The following is a 15,857-nucleotide window of genomic DNA, read 5'->3' as shown; positions in this document are numbered from 1 at the left end:
TGTGGATGCTCCTTTAATTTTTCTTTCTTTCTTTTTTTTTTTTTTTTTTTGCTATAGGGCATATACATTTTGAGACAAACAGCAAAAGGAAGAAAAGAGAGAGGGAAAGTAAGAAATCGCCTCCTAAGAGGGATGGCCACTCCACTATCCCCCTTTCTCCATTCTCCTCTCGGGATGTGGGGATACAAACACATGCACCAGGCATGTTTTTCAAGCTGCTGGGTCCAGGACTTGAACCACATAGTAGGCCATGTGGGATCTTAATTATCTTAATTATCACACCACTTGATGGCCCTGTGGATGCTCTTTGTTCTGTATTTCTTCATTAGCGAGTCTTCTAATGGAGTGTGGCATATGCTGTTTATATTTAAGGGAAAAAGAAAAGCCAGGGGGAGCTCACCAGTGTCCCTAAAAAATTGGCATTGTATATATTATAAATGTTGGCCAGGATGTGATGGAAGCCTTTGTATGAGAGGACTTCAAAAAGAACATGGCAAAATGGAATTAAAGTACAAGTTTGTTTTGGTTAAAATTTTTTTGAAATTCATGCCTGGATTTTTATGATAGTTTTTTTTTTTTTTAAATAAACTTTTTGAAGACCTCTACCTTCTTCACGTCTCCTTCCTTACGTATCTAAATGTTGCAAGACATCCAGGACAGAAAAAAATAAAAATAATGAAATTAGTTGTAAGAGGTATGTTTAGGCGCATTATTTACTCTTACTTAAAAATGTACCCAGTGAAAAAATAGTTATTTTCAGGTATTTCAGATTCATTTTACACTCATTACTCCTGTTTGGACCCCAGGTGATAAGTTACTCACAGTTTCTCAGTACTTTTCTCACTTGATTAGTTTTCAGTCTTACACATTATATTTTACTCATGACCATTTCTTTTGTAGAGAGAGATGCTGGTGTGCTCAGGCTAAGTTATGAAGAAGAGTTGATAGGACCAGCAGTTGGCATAATGGCTAAGTTGCTGGACTCCCATGTAGCCAACTGCAGTTTGAGTCCCGGACCTGGTGGCTTAAACTCATGCCAGGCGCGTGTGCGTACGTGCCCAAGATCCCGAGAGGAGAATGGAGGAGAAAGGGAGAAGGGATTGCGGCATGGCTATCCCCTCCGGGGAGTGATTTCTCACTTTCTGTCTCTCTGTCTTTATCTTTCTGGTGAGCGCTCGCTCGTGCCCTACAGCAAATACCTCTAAAAAAAAAAAGAAGAAGAGTTGAGAGGGAAAGTTAACACTATCTCCCCAAGGCTGCTAAACTGGCAAAGAGGTAGATTAATTTTTAAATATCCACATTACAACTAGACTTGGGCATTCCAAAGAGAACATAACAGGTGATGTGAGGAAAACTTGAACTTCTGGTTGTATTAAAAGTAGATTTCATTTTATTTAGGCTTTTGCTATAGGGCATATACACTCACTGGAGAAACAGAGAGAGAAGAAAAATAAGAAGTCACCCTCCAGATGGGATGACCATGCCTCAATCTCTTTTCCTCTATTCTCTTGGGATTTTGGGAACACAAATACATACACTGCACATGTTTTGCAAGCTGCCAGGTCTGGGTCTCTAACCAGGATGTGAATATGAAAGATCAAGTGCCTTAACCATCAAGACACCTGTTGGCCCCTAAAAATGAATGTTAAAACAAAATTTAAATTTTATCTGGTTATCATTGTGTTAAATGGGCAAGAAGCATTCTTCTGAAACCAAACCAAACCAAACAGAAAACATAAAAAAGGTCACAGCATTCTATGACAGTTTTAAGAAACTGCAGAGGGACCAGCAGGTGGCACAATGGTAACATTGCTGGACTCCCATGTAGTCGACTGCAATTCAAGTCCTGGAGCCAGTGGCTTAAAACTCATGCTGGGAGCATGTGTGAGGATGTGTGTGCTTCCCTAAAATCCCAAGAGGAGAATGGAAGAGAAGGGGGATGATTTCTCACTTTCTGTCTCTCTGGTGAGAGCACACACCCTGTAGCAAAAATCTCTCTCAGAAAAAAAAAAAAACCTTTGTAGAGATAGGTTGAAATATCTTAGGCCATGGAGCCACCAAGGTGGCATGGTGATTAAGAGGCTGGACTCGCACAGGATTGACTGCTGTTTGAGTCCTGGACCTGACAGCTTACTTTCTTACTTTCTTTCTCTCAGTGTCTCTCTCTGGTTCAATTAAAAAAAATAATGAATAAGTAAAACAAAATGAGATAGAATACTAAAATTCTAAAAAAAAAAATCTTAGACAAGTCTCTTATCCAGATAATTATTAATTTTTTCATATATTCATCATATTTTCAGAAACTCAATACAGAGACGTGGGTGAATAAAAAGACTGTACTGATAAAGAGACAATTTGTAAATATTTCCCTGCTCCCTAAATTATTTTCCTCATCTAGGTATTTATTATTTCTATTTTATGAGAAAATCAGAATGATAGTGTCTTTATAATGCAAACTGAATTTGCCAGGATGGAAAAAAGCTTCAATCATATATGTTAATAAACATCAAATTAGATATGGCGGTTTAATAGATGAGCTGGTAGGTAGGTATATGTACTCTATAGCTCTGCTTTTATTCAGCTCTTGTTCCTAATATGTGGCAAATATTGGCACTCTTTTTCAGCCCTGATGTGTGTGGGCAAACAGGAGAGGGCTGGTCTGCGTATGATCTGATTATTTTGGGCTCTGATACAAAGTAGATAGACAGTGACTAAAGAAACAAAAACCAGTGAAAGACGAGAAACTCAGACACTAACCATTCATGTATTTTGTCCCTTTACATAGTTTTACTCTTTTGCATCTAAAAGCCTGTGTTTTTAGACTATATTTTAAACATTGATTATATTTTAATGCTCAGAATTAAAACATAATTAAGGTCAATAAGAAGCTGATAGAAAAGCATTTATTTGCTTATAAACCTTTCTTTCAGCTTTCCTGCTCTTTGCATTTAGAAAATATCAAGATAAATATTTCTCCTCATGTTTAATTTTTATTGTCATTTAAATGTCACTATTAATATATAGAAGTATTTTATTTAGAATTTTATTAATTATAAACATATCTTAATTTGATGAAAGAATTAATTGAAATTTACCTTTATGTTTTCAATGGAAAAAAGTTTGCTAAGAAATTAATAGTAAGCAAAATTTTAATGGCACATCTACCTAATTAGGTGAATGAATTGTTTTCGCCAGCTCAGAAACACTTTAAAGATAATATAGTATAATTACTATTTATAAATACATAAATTAGATTAAAGTACTTTAATAATTGAATTAAAAATCATTCATGTGCAATCATTAAAGTAGGACTTTAATATAGTCTCAGTTAATGTATGCAACTCAAATAATAAAGCTGTATGCTTGTGGGCTATTTGTATGTCTTTTCTGGAGAAATATCTATTCATATCGTTGGCTCATTTTACAATCGGACGATTGAGTTTTTTACTGCTGAGTTGTTTGAGATCCATGTATATTCTCAGTATTAATCCTCATTGGATGAAAATTTGCAAATATTTTCTCTCATTCTGTAGGGTGTCTCTTCACTTTTTTGATTGCTACATCAGCTTTGCAATTATATTGGTTTTATATAATTCCTTTAATTTTTGCTTTCATTGCTTGTGCCTTTGAGGTTTTATTCAAGAACTCTGTCTATATCAATGTCCTGAGGTGCTCTTACTGTTTTGTCCTAGTAGCTTTGTAGTTTCAGGTTTTATGTTTAAGTCTTTAATCCATTTAGAGTTGATTTTTGCATATGGTGAGAGATACAGGTATAGCTTCGTTGTTCTGCACATAGATGTCTATTTTCCTCAGCATCATTTATTGAAGAGTTTTTTTTTTTTCCAAAATGAATGTTCTTTGTTAGAAATCAGCTGGCTGTATGTATGTGGATTTATTTCTAGATCCTCTGTTCTGTTGCATTGATCTGTGTGTCTGTGTTTTACTTTTTGTTTTTGTTACTATAGCTATGTAGTTTTTTTTTTTTTTTTTTTTTTTTTTTTTTTTTTTTTTTCTTGATAGAAAGCAATGGTAACTTTATTCAGGAAGCCAGCAACCTGAGAAGATGGTAGACTAAAGTCCAAAGACCATCTCTGGAGTCCCATTCTGCTAAGTATTTTTAAAAAAGCTAATTTAATTTGCAGTGATTATTATTTTTCAATTTGCTATTGGGCATGTATGCTTGTTGGCTATTTGTATGTCTTTTCTGGAGAAATATCTATTCATATCGTTGGCTCATTTTACAATCGGACGATTGAGTTTTTTACTGCTGAGTTGTTTGAGATCCATGTATATTCTCAGTATTAATCCTTATTGGATGAAAATTTGCAAATATTTTCTCTCATTCTGTAGGGTGTCTCTTCACTTGTTTGATTGCTGCATCAGCTTTGCAATTATATTGGTTTTATATAATTCCTTTTATTTTTCTCAGAGAGAGAGAGAGAGAGAGACATAGAGAGAGAAAGTAAGTGAGAAAACAAGCCATCAGGTCTGGAATTTGAATCTCGGTAGATCATTTGGTAGTCTAGTACCCTAACTACCACTCCACCTGCTGACCCCAATAAAAAGTATTTTTAAGAGGGAAATAAGTAAACTAAATAAGTAAACTAAATGCTGTTTTGCCCAGCACAGCAGTTCATCATTTCCTTGCTCAACTCACAGAGGAGGCTTTCTGGCATTGAGGTTGTTGTTTTCAACTATGGCTGGTTCAACTGGCCTTGGTCACCAGGGCAGAACATTCTCACCTCTTTGAGCATATCTATCTCCTGTTTTCAAGACCTCTGGGTCCAGAATTTGCAAAGTCTCAGCAAAACCATGATTGATTTCTGCAAGCTAAATATTAAACAAGCCTTATTATGCTAAGAAAAGAATGAGTCAAAGGTCAGACAACCATATTTTAACTATTGCGTGAATTTAATAGGAGTTATTTTAGTCCTTTAATTTGCTCTGTCACATATTTTCTTTCCCTTTGAACCAATGGAGGGGCATGTGTGTGTTTCTTCTGGATATCCAGTATAGCTGGGCCCATAATAGATGTTCTGTGTATTCAACATTATTATTTAACTAATTGTCAAAGAAGGGAGCTGGACAAGTTCTTGGAGAGTGTAGAAAAGCTGAAAGGAGGCAGGACATTCAACTTACAGAGCAGCCTGAATGCTGCATGAATTCTCTCTCAGCGCTCAGGTGGGAATGACAGAGAGGGCTTTTCCACGGCAAGGACATAGGAGAAGAGATGGAAAAATCACGTTGAATTCCAATTCTGAAAAGTCTTGAAGGCCAGTGAAGGAATTTTTTTTTGAGAGGTTTTCGCTATAGGGTGTGTGTGCTCGCCAGACAGACAGAGAGAGACATAGAGACAGAAAGCGAGAAATCACCCCCCAGGGGCGATGGTCACGCCGCAATCCCTTCTCCTCCATTCTCCTCCTGGGATCTTGGGCATGCACGCACACATGCCTGGCGTGAATTTTAAGCCACCAGGTCCGGGATGCGAACCGTGGTCGACTACATGGGAATCCAGTGACATAGCCATTATGCTAACTGCTGGTTCCCTACTTTGGCTATTGAGATTGTTAGTGGCCTCTTAGGAATTTTATGATTGCATTATCTATGTCTTTGAAGAATACCATTGATATTTTGACAGGAATTGTATTAGATCTGTACTTAACTTTCAGTAGTATGGATATTTTAACAATATTAATTCTCCAACCCACGTATACATGATATTCTTCCCCTTTTTATGTTGATTGTGAGGTCTCTTTTCCTCTAGAGGGTAGGTCAAACCAAGACACTGGGAGTTGGAAAAAGACATTGGGCACTTTTGGGACTGATGTCATATTGTTTATTTGGCTGAATTCAGGATGATCTCACAGAGCTCTTGCTCACGATGCATCTTCCTTCCTAAGGAGGTGTGGACAGCAGTGGCTTACTACCAGAAGCAAAGCTGTGTACTAGGCTCATGCATATTACAGAAAAGCAAGGTCCTGATTATATAATGAGTGCACAGGTGCACATCAGCTAATGATATAACTTGCTTTTCCCTGAGCCTACAAATAAGATAAAATAGGAAGTGAGGCAGTCAGAGTGAACCATCCTGACTCCACTTTTTCCACATGTGTCTTCTCCAATTTCTTTTATTGGTATTTTAAAATGTTCATTGTAGATATCTTTTGCCTCCTTTGTTAAATTCATTCCTAGGTATTTTGTGAAAAAATACTTAATACTACTAAATCTTAGAGAAATGCAAATAAAAACCACAATGAGATTCATTTCATTCCAGTTAGAATAGTAATTATGGAAAAGACAAACAAACAAAAAAAGAGGTTCTGGGGAGCGGGTCAGCTGCATCAAGATGAAGCTGAATATCTCCTTCCTAGCCACGGGCTGCCAGAAACTCATTGAAGTGGACGATGAACGCAAACTTCGTACTTTTTATGAGAAGCGTATGGCCACAGAAGTTGCTGCTGACGCTTTGGGTGAAGAATGGAAGGTTATGTAGTCCGAATCAGGGGTGGAAACGACAAACAAGGTTTCCCATGAAGCAGGGCGTCTTAACCCATGGCCCTGTCCACCTGCTACTAAGGGACATTCCTGTTACAGACCAAGGAGAACTGGAGAAAGAGAGTGCAAATCTGTTCAGGATTGCATTATGGATGCCAATCTGAGCATTCTCAATTTGGTTATTGTTAAAAACGGAGAGAAGGATATTCCAGGACTGACTGATAGATACTACCATGCCTCGTCGCCTGGGCCTAAAAGCGCTAGCGGAATCCGAAAACTTTTCAATCTCTCTAAAGAAGATGATGTCTGCCAATACGTTGTAAGAAAGCCCTTAAATAAAGAAGGTAAGAAACCTAGGACCAAAGCACCTAAGATTCAGCGTCTTGTGACTCCCTGTGTCCTGCACACCAACGCCGGCATATTGCTCTCAAGAAACAACGTATTAAGAAAAATAAGGAAGAGGCAGCAGAATATGCTAAACTTTTGGCCAAGAGAATGAAGGAGGCTAAAGAAAAATGTCAAGGGAGAATGAAGGAGGCTAAAGAAAAATGCCAAGGACAGAATGTGAAGAGACGCAGGCTGTCCTCTCGGGGAGCTTCGACTTCTAAGTCTGAATCCAGTCAAAAATAAGATTTTTATGAGAAAGAAATAAATAAGATCAGATCTAAAAAAAAAAAAAAGTTCTGGTGAGGATATAGAGAAAAGGAAAGTGTTGAACACTATTGGTGAGAACTATATTACCTTATAACCTAGTGATCTCACTACTACGCTTATGTGGAAAGGAAAGAAAATTAGTCAAAGAGATGCCTATATTCCCGTGTTTACTGTAGTCTCATTCACAATAATGAAGATATGAAATCAATGTGTCAACATAAATAGATGAATATATAAAAATATTGATATATGAAGAAAATAAAAAGAAAATACAGAAAAGAAATATATAAGGAATACTATTTAGTCATGAAAAAGAATGAAGTCCTATCATTAGAAGGAACACAGATGAGTCTGGAGGACACTATGTTAAGTAAAATAAGCCAGGCTCAGAAATAATATCACATGTTCTTACTCACATGTGAAGATATTCTGAAAGTACATGGTGATATGGCTATACAACATTTTGGGTATACTAAAAGCCACTTTATGGTATAATTTACAATGTTTAAAATGGTGAATGTAGTATTATGTGAATTTTATATTAGTAAATCATGTATAAAATTAGTCTGTACATGTAAAATTATGTTTATATTTAGATAAATAGTAATGGATAGTTTTTATCAGATAAGACAGTTATTTTTAAATGAATAAAGCTTTAATTTTTCAGTATCAATTTTTCAAAGGATAGTGAAGAGCAAGGAATATTTTGAAATAGCTAATACATGCATTTATTCTTTCACCAACTCTTTATAGCTAGAAAAATTACTTCAGAGGACCAGCAGATGGCATATTGGTTATGTTGCTGGACTCCCACATGGCCAGCCTCTTTTGAGGCAGGGTGCATGTGCGTGTGTGCCCAAAATCCTGAGAGAAGAATGGAGGAGAAGGAATTGCAATGTGGCCACCCCACCCCAGGGGGGGTGATTTCTCATTTTCTGTTTCTCTGTTTCTCTGTATCTCTGGTGAGCTCACACACCCTATTGCAAAAAATCTTTCTCTCTAAAAAAAAAAAAAAAAGAAAGATAAAAGAATACCTCAGAAGTTACTACTACATGCCAAGCTATTTGGCAAAACATTTAAAAAAAAATCCTGCAGTTTACAGTGTTGAGTATGTAAGCATCCTAAAGTAATTGGAAATGTGAGTACTTTGATAATTATTAGGTACCACTGTATAGTCTAACAATAATATCATTGGGGGCAGTAGTAAGAGAATAATACATCAGGATCACATAATATTAACTAAATGTATGGTTTTAGTTGTATTACCAGACTTCTTTTGACGTTCAATTTCCTAATCTATAGTTTGAAGGTTTGAACTAAATGATCGGTAGTTATTTATAATTCTAAAATGACCTTCATCTATAATATTACTATTGTACAAGCTCAAAGAACTTAAGTATCATATAATCTTGAGAGTGCATTTGTTTAAAACAGCAAGACTTGCATGATTATTACTATTCTAGGAAAAGTTACTTTATTTCCTTTCAAAAGAAACAAAATGTTATCTGAAAGTTTCACTCTGTTGTTGGCACTCGCATTTTAGGGACACCTGGAGAAAACAAAGTGGCTTTTGACTATTAGTCACAGTTGGTGTTGATGGTACCAAAGGATGTAATCAGTTATTTGGAGTGAGATGTTCCATACTTTTCTTCCGGCATGCAACATTTTAAAACCCTTGCTTGAAAGAGAAGTTTATTTTTCATATAGGAGCGGGTGATCCTTTTGAAATGGAACTGGGTTTTTGTTGTCATGGCAACACTGGATTCTACACTCCTGTTTTTCACAATGTATATTTCTGAGTCAAGGTGTTTATAAGTGTTTTTATTCATCGGTGGTAGTGTGTGATTACTGACATCAAGAGATGTCAGATCAACAGATCAACGAGATGACATCTGTGGTGCCTGTCAACTTTGAATTTCGAAGGTACATTGAGCATTCAAAGAAAGTAATTATTGTGTCCCGTTTTTTACTTTCCATGTTAGTTAATGTATTCAATGCTAGTGGCTGCAGGTAGCAGCTCCCATATATTAGTGACTTACACAGTGAAGGTGTGTTTTTCACTCATGTCAGTGTGAACAAGGCAAGTATCCGTCAGGAGGTGACTCGTCTCTGACGCCCTGGGAGGCCACTCGGGAATCCTCTACTGGACCTCTTTCGTTTGCCTGGCTAAGAAACAGAGAGAAAGAATGCAAAACCACACAGGTCGTGTTGCAGTTAGTTGTGGAGGTGGCACATGTCAATTCTGCACACATTTCCGGGCCCAATTATGTAACTAACCGCAAGGAAAAGAAAAATGTGTTATCTTCTTGAGGCCCAGAAATAGAAAATGGGATTGGCAATAAGCCTATCTCTGCCATAGTACCTTTTTGTTTATAAATGTTTTCTGTTTAATTGGGCTATCTTTGGGGAAATTAAATCTCTCTATTTAAAATTCACTTTGAATGATGAACAGGTGGTAGCTGATGTATTAATTTGAATTTATCCTTGTTGTCTTTTCATGGAAGATTTGTTCGCTTTTTCTTTCCTTACAATTTAGGATACTCTAAATTTAACCATTAAGTTTTTATTTTTTATATTTATTGTTACTTTAGGAGATCATTTTAATGATCAAACTTTTTGTTCCTGTTAAAGAGAACTCCACAACTTACAAAAAGTTACAAACTCAAAACAGGACTTTTGTACGTTCTTAGAGGCCAGGTGAACTTCATCTGTAGTGATTTAAAGTCAATTATTTTGTTCTGAAATATCACTTTTAATTATCTGATGGTACAAATGAAAGTTCTTAATCTCTTTGGTATTCCAAAAATCTTTTTTTTAATTTAAATTTATTTATTTGCATTCATTAACTATACATCATTGCAGCATACAAAATGAGATTTTCCATCCAGAGTATACTGTATATTGTCTCAATCAAGCACATCAACATACATGTTATTGTCAGCAAATAATTTTCCATTTCTTGTTTTCTGTATGTTTTGTCCCCCCCCCATCCTTGATTCCCTATCTCTTACCCTCTGCCATCTCCCACTCTCCTCCCACACTTTCTCTGGTATCTATGTTTGCTTTCTATACTGTCCCCCCCCACACATTTTATTGAATTACTAAAGACCTTAATTAATCTAAATATTTTCATAGCAAACACAGCTGATATATACATTTCCATGAACACAAGTCTAACTTTACGCATCCTATAAAGTAGCACCTAGCTGGGGCTATATATCTTACTGCAGTCATTGAATAGATATTTTTTTTCTGAAACTTTTCTGACCCTCTGTCCTTTCCCATCCTCTTCTCACACTATCTCTGGTGTCTACAACTGTCTTCCATTCCTTTCCCACCCACATTGTATTGATCACTCAATTTCTTACATAATCTAACTATTTTCAATGGTGAATTCACTCGGTACTATTTTTTATTTTTTTGGAGAGGTTTTTGCTATAGGGCGTGTGCGCTCGCCAGACAGACTGAGAGAGACAGAGAGACAGAAAGCGAGAAATCACCCCCCAGGGGAGATGGCCACGCCGCACACGCACCCGGAGTGAGTTTAAGCCATCGGGTCTGAAACTCGAACCGCGGTCGACTACGTGGGAGTCCAGTGACATAGCCATTATGCTAGCTGCTGGTCCCAACACTCAGTACTATTAAGAAAACTAGTTTTAACTTAAATCAAAGAAATGCCAAGGAAATTTGCTTAAAGCCAGGAAACAGTTTAGGATTCTGTTCAAATGGTAGGTGCACGAACCTATCAGGAAAATTGTACCAGAAGAGAAGATAAAAGTACATGAGACTGATAGGTTCATGCTATTCCAAAAATCTTTATTGAGTATATAGCATGTGTGACCAGTTAAACAAGTCTACAAACTCTTTGATATGTCTCCATTTGTAAATGGAAGCTACTGTACTTTCTTTTGAACCTGGGTGAATGCTGTGACCACTTCAGCAATAGAATCTAACAGAGTTGATGCTGTGCCAGTTTTCAGTCCTATCTTTTAAGAGAATGGCATCTGCCACTTTTTGTCTCTCAAAATAGACGCTCTTGGAATGAAGTCATTGTACTGTAAAGCTTAAAGCCACATGTAGAGGCCATGTGTAGGCCTGGATAATAGCTCCGGCTGCTGTCCATCCTGCAGTCAGTATCAATTGCCAGCTAAGCAAGTGAGCCATCTTGGATGTGAGTCCAATGGAGCCCCTAGATGACATCAGCCCCAGACATTTTCTAAATGCAATCAACAAGAGAACCCAAGAAAAATTGTGTGACTGTCCAAGTCAAATCAGAAATGTGAGATGTCCCAATAAATTGCTGTTTCATGTAACAACGAAAATCTGTTATGCCATATTTTTCTTTATTAAGGTATTACTTTTGGAAGACTTCCAATACCGCCTACTTTTATCAACATTATTTGTTTCATTATTCATGATAGAGCACAGGGTCTGGTTAGGCTGCGGTCTCATTCCTCTATCCCTTCAACCCAACAGATCACGGTCACCCATGTGTGTGCTTGGAGTATTTCAGCTTGAAGACCAGGAATTTGAACTGTGGTCACCATGTGGGATCCAGTTTCTTTTCAGCAGCACTCGAGTATTGCATCACGAAGCTGGTCTTTTACCAACCTTGGAATATGGTCGAACAACCTAAGGATTTAGACAAAGGAACATGAATCACATTTCTTTCTATGCATCTATGTCTATCTGTTTGTCTATCCATCTATCATCTATCTATCTGTCATCTATCATTATCTATGTATCTATCATCATCTATCTATATGTTATTTGCCACCTAACCACTAGCCGAGACAAGTCTGAATTAATATTTGAATCTGAGTGACATTACCAAGGACTGGAGTCAATAAGATATATTTTTCAAGGTTGACAGCAGGCAATATTCTTACAGTTTTCTGGGTCACTGTCATAAACTTGAATTCTAAGAACATAATAATTTAGTCTAAGGGAACATCAAACTCAATAGCTTGTCCCTGGTGGCAATGTCAGAGTGTAGTTGGTGGGAGAGCTTTGTCCTTTGGGCAAACTGTACATTTGAAGCTGTGCCAGAGATAGAAAACACAAATATTATTGGTCAAGTAATGTGAATGCAGTCAAGTCAGACAGGATTATAACAAGCTGTATTCTTAAACTGTGACTCAGAAGACCTAGTAAAGATCAGATGACCTTAAGTACTTTTGTATAGGAGTCTAAATCTTAAAATACTACCATTACAGGTACAGTCTTTTGTGTTCCTTTCTCCCAAAACCTTGATTAAAATGCGAATATTTCTTTCTTTCTTTATTTAACCAGAGGGCATGTATGGTCACTGAAGAGAGGCAGAGAAATACACACACACACACACACACACACACACACACACACACACACACACAAACAGAGAGAGAGAAAGAGAGAGAGAGAGAGAATGAGAAAACACCCCTCATGGGATATGATCATGCTGCAATGCTTTTTCCTCTCTCTTCCTGCCTTAAGGATTTTTAGCACGCATTCACTCCTGCCATGTTTCTCATGCTGCCATGTTCAGGACTCTAACCACTCAGTTGGCCATCTGGAAGTCACCTGCTATTTTATTTATTTATTTATTTTTAAAGAACTATTTAGTTTTTATTTATCGCTATGATAATTTTTTAAATTCGCTGCAGAGCATATGTGCTCACCAGAGAGAGATTGAGTAGGAAAGAGAGTAATCAAACTGTCAGATCCAGGACTCAAACTATGGCCAGACGGGTGGGAGTTCAGCACCTTAACCACTGTGTCACCTGCTGGCCCCTACTCACTTTAACCATCATACCACTGGCTGGCCCTAAAATGTCAGTATTTCTTTTGAAGAATATTACTTGGAAAAAACTCCTATTCAGGTATGAGGGATTTTCACATATTTTCTTTCTCCTATGGAGAAAATAGCCTTAATTTTTATTTTAAAAATTTAAACATTTATTTATTTTTTTCTGTGAAAGGGATGCAAAAGAGAGAGGTAAAGACAGAGAGATGGATACCCTCAACAAGGCACTCATGCCACAATCCATCCCCATTCTCAGCCAGCCCTGACTTGAGCATGCATACATATGTCTGGCTTGCACAGGGACGGTCCAGGGCCTGCCTCTGTGGGCCAAGTTGCATTACCACTGGGCCACCACATGGTCCTGAGAGGAAGAGCCTTTAAAAATATTTGGTATTGGGGTCAGAAGTGTAATGATTACATCACTGGACTCCCACATAGTTGACCATGGTTGAGTCCCGGATATGGTGACTTAAACACACACATGTGTGTGTGTGTTCCCAGAATCCCAAGAGGACACTGGAGAAGTGATTGCAGCGTGGCCATCCTTCCTAGGGCGGTGATCCCTCACTTTCCATCTCTTCGTCTCTCCAGCGAGCACACATGCACTGTAGCAAAAATCTCTTTCAAAAAAAAATTGTTTTTTTTTTTGGGGGAAGGTGTTAAGCATTAAAACGGCAGAAAAGAAGAGATGACATGGGGGCCAGCAGGTGGCTTGGTGGTTAAGGATGCAGGACTCCCACATGGCTGACCATGGATTGAGTCCCAGATCTGGCGGCTTGCTTTCTCACTTTCTTTCTCTCTCTCTGGTCAAATAAATAAATAAATAAATAAAGTTAAATAAAAAAATGATTCTTTAAAAAAAAAAAAGAAGAGATGACATATACATATAATATCTGAACTGAGGCTGAATACATTCTGCTGGACTCCTTTGAAGTCATGTGCTCTTTGAGACGGGCCCCTGTAGTGTATGTATCTTACACAATAGTAATGTAGCAAGTTAGTAATGCTTACTAAAACCTACTATTTATTAGCTGATCAGCACTTCTCCCCCCTGCCGTATTCCAGGACCTAGTCAATTTTTGGAAAATGATAATGTGAATTATGAACAGAATATGATAGTGCTTTCTTCAATAGACACATACTTTGAATTATAATTATTTTGGCAGTTCTTTAATGTGTTATGTAAAAATAAAATAATAACCCAAGAGACCTGTTTCTCTAGGTAGTACAGCTAAAGCAAGTTGACCATTTTTTTGTCTCTCCTTCCTTTTCCCATTTCCTTATCACTTTTGGGAGGTGGGGCTGTGAGAATATGACTACCAAACTAGAGACTACATTCTTCAGAATCTTTGGCCAACAGTACATCAGACTAAACTATTACCAGTAGGACTGGAATAGATACAATTTGAACAGTTTCTACCTCATTCGCTTAAAAATAAAGAAGTACTCTGGATTTTCTCTCCTTTTCTCCATCTTGTAAATAGAAGCATAATGTGCTCATGACTCAGCTTCAAACCATGCAAATAAGACCAACACCTTAGGGGAGTGATGAAGCGGTGAAATGAACAGGACTTCTAATCCTGAAGGCCCTTGTGGATCCAAGCCACTCCAGCAATCTTGGATGCTACCCTTGGGATTGTTACATGACAGAGAAGCAAATTAGAGCTTATGTATGCCAGTGTTTTACTTTTTCTCAGTTAAAATAGTTCAGCCTTAGGCCAGCAAGTAGTGTGGTGGTTAACACACTGGATTCCACATGGCCAACTTCACAGTTCAAGTCCCAGAACTAACAGCTTGAAAAACACATTGGGTTCATGTGCATGTATGTGAGTGTCCCAAATCTCGAGAGTAGAATGGATGACAGGGGATCATGACATGACCACTCTCTGGCGGGGGGGGGTTGGCGGTGATTTTTCTCTCCCTCCCTCTGGTGAGTACACGAGCCTGTGGCAAAAATCTAAAAAATAAAGTAAAATAAAATAAATTAAATGCATATCCTCTACCTTAACTATTGTAGTTTACTGTTCATGATTAAAATAAATATTTTCTTTTATGTCAGAGTTTAACAAATTGCATAGTGTATGTGGTCATTTATTGACTCAGACACTCAATAGTGTTAAATATTTAAAAACATGATACAGTGGTTGAATGCTGCCATAAATTAAATTATAAAATATTATGTAAGTGACCCAGATCAAATGAGCGTAATTCAGGATGTAAACCCAATGAGAAGGCATCAATTTTTTTTCCTGACAAAATATTACTTACTTTTGCTGTTCACTTATTTTAATTGCCAGAAGGCACAGTGTACTCACTAATGAGAGACAGAGAGACAGAGAGAGAGGAGGAGAGAGAGGGAGAAAGCCCCCCTCTAATGGGGCATGGCCATGCCAAATTTGTGTGGGATTTGCCATGGTGTTGCTTCACTTGTAAAGATACACACACACACACACATGCACACACACACATTTACACACACGTGGCCTTAAAATGAGAGCTATTTATTAAAAGATATTGAGAAGGGGACCAGCAGATAGCATAAAGGTTATGTCACTGGACTCCCATGTAGTCAACTGCGGTTCAAGTCCTGGACCTGATGGCTTAAAACTCATGCCAGGCACATGTGCGTGGATACCTAAAATCCCGAGAGGAGAATGTAGTAGAAGAGACTGTGGCATGGCCATCTCCCCTGGGGAGGTGATTTCTTGCTTTCTGTCTCTCTGTCCTCTGTCTCTTTGGTGAGTACACACACCTGAAATCTAGCAAAAATCTCTCTTAAAAAAAAAAAGATATTGAGAAGACTAAGGGGAGCAGTTGAAGGTTTTTTATTTTATTTATTATTATTTTTTATTTAATTGAAGTCCGTATTTTTTCTCCTTTTAAATCTAATTTACTATATTAACCATATAACTCTCAGATTGTG

General features: G+C 37.5%; 1 pseudogene; it reads left to right on the top strand.

Annotated features, from left to right (window-relative positions):
* The first annotated feature begins 6,334 nt into the window (after positions 1–6,334).
* Positions 6,335–7,161, top strand: LOC102482838 (40S ribosomal protein S6-like; annotated as a pseudogene).
* Positions 7,162–15,857: the final 8,696 nt, after the last annotated feature.

Source organism: Tupaia chinensis, unplaced genomic scaffold (genome assembly GCF_000334495.1).
Source record: "Tupaia chinensis unplaced genomic scaffold, TupChi_1.0 Scaffold000393_1, whole genome shotgun sequence".
NCBI lineage: Eukaryota > Metazoa > Chordata > Mammalia > Scandentia > Tupaiidae > Tupaia > Tupaia belangeri.
The sequence above is the reverse complement of the archived record's forward strand: the minus strand, read 5'-3'. Positions and strand labels throughout refer to the sequence as shown.